The sequence below is a fragment of the Sciurus carolinensis genome, chromosome 1 (genome assembly GCF_902686445.1).
Source record: "Sciurus carolinensis chromosome 1, mSciCar1.2, whole genome shotgun sequence".
In the NCBI taxonomy this organism is placed as follows: domain Eukaryota; kingdom Metazoa; phylum Chordata; class Mammalia; order Rodentia; family Sciuridae; genus Sciurus; species Sciurus carolinensis.
The window spans coordinates 68,378,599-68,383,301 of record NC_062213.1 but is presented as its reverse complement, the minus strand read 5'-3'; the positions used below and the strand labels follow the sequence as shown (position 1 = coordinate 68,383,301).

General features: G+C 34.8%; 1 non-coding gene across 1 annotated transcript; it reads left to right on the top strand.

Moving 5' to 3' along the window:
- The first annotated feature begins 446 nt into the window (after window positions 1-446).
- Window positions 447-553, top strand: LOC124968367 (U6 spliceosomal RNA). Its single transcript, XR_007105691.1, has one exon. It is a non-coding gene; the product is annotated as a U6 spliceosomal RNA (small nuclear RNA).
- The last annotated feature ends 4,150 nt before the right edge of the window (window positions 554-4,703 follow it).

Genomic DNA, 4,703 nt, shown 5'->3' with positions numbered 1-4,703 from the left:
AACCTCAAAAAGTAATACTGTGTGTGAAGGGAGATGGGCTCCTTCTACCCTTTCTCACAGGGTATGAGAGTATTTCTAAAAACATTTCTCAGTATCTCAATAAGTATATCTTTAACACCAATAACTTCAGGAAAGAAACTATTTCTTAAAGTCATTGTACAAAATATCCAACCATTAATTTCACCCCATATATAACATTAACAAAATATCTAATTCTGGGAATAACTTCAAAAAATCTACTGTACATCATGGTTACAAAAGCTAACACAATATGTTGTATACACAAAATTTTCTAAGAAAGCACATTTTAAGTGTCTCCACAAAAAAGTAGTAGGTGATGTAATACTTATGTTAATTTGCTTAGCCATTTTGCAATGTCTACATCTATGAAAATATCATGTTGTATACCACAAACATATGATTTTTATTTGTTAATTTAAAAAATAGTGCTCATTTTGGCAGCACATATGCTAAAATTGGAATGATACATGGAAGATTAGCATGGACCATGAGCAAGAATAGCACACAAATTCATGAAGTGTTCTATATTTTAATAATAATAATAACAAAGTTAAAATATCTAGTCTCATTATGGTAAGAGATGAAGATGTCTGGCTGCCTGTAAAGTGGGTCTTTTGGTTAATCATAAAATAATATTCCCTTAGAAACATGCATTCCAGTGAGGCCGAATGATCACCCAAGTTTGAGTGGAGTCCAATTCATATGCACACATCACATCACACCATCTATGTTGAAGTATTTAACATACGCTGTAGACTACAAAAGGTTTACTTTGTGCTAAATTTTCCCTGTTTTCAGTAACCCACTTGGAAGGCACAGCTAATTCACATGTGGATGAACCATATGACCCCACACACACACCCCAAAAATTGTGAAGCACATTACTATTATATTTTTATACTACTGAGAAAACTAAGCCAATTTTTCTACTTCTTTTTTCACTTTTCATAAAAATATCTACTTGTATCACCCCCACACTTCATAGACACTGCTGATGCAGTCTCTGAGGGGTAAAGGACAGGAGGAAAAGGACAAAGGCAGAAGTGGACAAAGCCTTTTGTCCTTCCTCCAGAAATGGAGCAACTGGTAACCAGCCTGTGTTACAGAGTAAGGTCTTGTAAATCTCTGGTTCTTTGGGCTCCTGAAAGTCATTGCTTATTTTAAAGTTTATATTAGAGTAGAATAAACAGCATCCTTTAGAAAGGTTATTTTCAGACTTTGTTTTAAACTTCTAGCAGAATAGAGGAAGAAGGTATTAAAGCTCACCACTCAGCCTATCACTACCACAACCCCTCCCCAGGTGCTGTAGAATGAATATTTGTCACCCCAAAACTCATGTGTTGAAACCTAATCATCAGGATGATGGTATTAGAGGTTGGAGCCTTTGGGAAGGGATTAGGTCATGAAGGTAAAGCCCTCATCAATGAGATTAGTGCCCTTTTAAAAGACACCACAAAGAGCTGCCTCACCCCTTCAAACATGTCAAATACAGTGAGAAGACAGTCATTTATAAGCCAGGAAGTGGACCCTCACCAGACACCAAATCTGCTGGTGCCTTTGATCTGGGTCTACTCAGCTTCCAGAACTATGAGCAATCAATTTCTGTTGTTCACAACCCACCCAGTTTATGGAATTTTGTTATAGAAGCCCAAACAAAGACACTGGGAGAGTGGTCCTCAAAATGTGGATGTCCCAGGCTTATTGAATCAGAATTTGAATTTAAGGCCTAGAAGCAGTATATTTAACAATAACCTAGGAAATGAGAGACCTCTGTCTTCAGGCCTTGGAGAACAGTTTGAGAACCATTGTTTGACACAATTAAATTAACAATTTGCATAACACAAAAGAGTATCAGATATTTATGGGGAATATTAAGTAAAAGTAGAAGCACCAAAAGTCCCAGTCATGTTGAACAATAAGTAAAGGGCAGCCACCACTGGTCGCATCCCTGGAGTTCACAGCAGGAATGTACACATATACTCCCAAGGTCAGGGGCACTTCTTGTGCTTCTGCCTCACTGAGTTAAGAAGTGAATAGTAATATAGGACATGGTGTGGTATTTTTCCTTCCAAACTCCTTTCTTTATGAAATAACCTTTTTTGCTTATAGAGTATCTACAAAGACTTACTGAAACATCTTACTCTGAAAACCTGGCATTTAAAGAGAAATCTATTATTCAAGCAATGTCATTAATAAAAGGTGTTATTTTGAAGTTGACACTAATTATTTAATTGATCAGCACCATCAGCTAACATTGATCACTGCTGGGACCTGGGTGGCATTCCAAACAGAGCACAGAAAGGAGGGTATTTGGAAGAAGTGTGCTGTGCAAAGTCAAATATATGTAAACAACCCCTTTGTCTTTAAAACAAAACAAGTGTGCCTGATGAGCCTTCATAGGCTAAAATGTTGTAAGCAGGAAATGTTAATACTAAAAACTGCTTTAAAATAAACTGGTTATGTTTTCAATAGATTTTCAATAGATTTTCTTCCTCCTTGAATTGCTTTTCCTGTATGTAGGAATTTCACTTTTTGGGACATAAAAACAGCAATATTTGACCTTGCCTCTAATATTCTTAAAACAAACCCAGTGTTCAAGAAAGCAACATAGTTAGTGTTAGGGTTAGAGTTAGGGTTGGGAGGGGGGCAAGAATGGAGGAAGGAAGGACTGTGTAGAGGGAAAAGAGGGGTGGGAGGGGTGGGGGGGAAGGGAAAAAATAACAGAATGAATCAAACAACATTACCCTATGTAAATTTATGATTACACAAATGGTATGCCTTTACGCCATGTACAAACAGAGAAACAACATGTATCCCATTTGTTTACAATAAAAAAAAATGAAATAGCAATAAACCTGCAAAAAAATTAAAAAAAAAAAAAGAAAAGAAAGCAACATAAATTTTAAAATACATATTTCCAAACACATATTTAATGTCATGGCAAAAAGTTATTGATACAATGTTAAGTTTTTTTAAAAGAATATGAAACTATATTTTTAAGTACAGTATAATGAGTTCCCCAATTTTTAAACATGAGCAAATTAAGAGAGAAATTGTAAAAAGAATTGAGGGGGAATATACCAAAAATGTCAATGACACTTAACTCTGAGTTTGAGTATTTTTTCTTTATACAGTTTGTTTTCAAAATGATCTACAACAAATATGTATTCGATTTATTATTAGAAAAAAATGTACTTTTAAAGTGACCAAGCTTCTGTTCCCTTGAAATAATTCTAAGATCCTTTCTACTTCCATGATTTTATGTTCTGTTCAGCAATAAAACTATTCCAAATTCATTGCAAAATTTCATTCAAACACAAAGATATTGACCCCAAAATAATGATAATTGAAGTTTATTTAAAGTTCTATGATTCTAAGGGCTGGGAACATAGGGAAGTGGTAGATTGCTTGCTTAGCATGCACAAGGCCCTGTGTTTGATCCTCAGCATGCCAAAGGAAAAAAAAAATTCTGATTCTAGAAATATATTTCATACATAAAGATGTAGAAAAATAAGGATTTTTGCCAGGTACTGGTATGTCTGCCTTTTTGCATTTGCATTCTATTGTACTAATTTTAGGCTTCATAGAGGAATATTTCAAATACCAACTACTTAGACTTTACCTGTTGGACAGGCATTGCTTGGAGATATTAATCATACATACATCCTGTTCCTAATTAAGGAGGGAGATTGTCATATGTCATTGAAGACCACATAATAGACAGTTGCTTCTATAATGTCATCTCTTGCTTCAGTCAAAATGTAGTTAGAAAACACTTGTGAGGATAAAATAAGGTTATATATACCGTTACTCTGGAGCTAACGATCATCACCAGGCACTTCTGTATAAGACATAAAATCTTTACCCTCAAGTTATTCCAATGGCATACAGAATAAAGAGAGAGTTTGGGATTCAGAAGGAGAAGTGGAAGAGAATTTGAATTCCAGAACTACAATACAGGAGATGTGGGAATGGGAATTTTGAAGAGACACCTTGTCTTGAAGCTATACTCAAACATTCCTAGGTTAAAATACCAATTATCTCACTTACTATCTCCATAGTCATTGATCAATCACACAACTCCTTTAACCCTATTTTATTTGTCAGAGGAGAATCAAAATATCCAAATGAATAGAATGACTATGAGAATTATATGAAGAAATATATGCAAATTATTTGGGTTGTAAGTCTTTGAATTCACCAGTAAATACTCATTCTTTGCTGCTCCATCTGTGAAGAAGTATTTAAGATATCTGGGTCATGACAAATACTGGGATCCATGGGATCAGTTTGGACAAGGGCTGCTACCCAAAGTAGCCCAGAGCCTTGACGACAAAAAGGGCAAAAGTCAATCCCGAATCCTTTAACACTTTTTCTTTCAGGACCCAATAGTGGGGTATACATCAATTTAGTGCATTATATTTAGGATTTATTTAAAGTGAAACAGAATGAACTATATTAGAGTTATCAAATGCGGAAAAGGTAAATTTCATAGGGCTCTTGCTTTTGTTTCATAAATATACATATATATGTTGGTATATGTAAACTGGGTCATGATGTAAAATATACATATTTCTTACTGTGGGTCAAGAAGAAAAATTTTTGAAAACTATTTTTTTAAAGAAATCCAGGTTACAAGTTTCCATCTAGAAGCCTTTAAACTAGCATTGTTCCTGAACTTC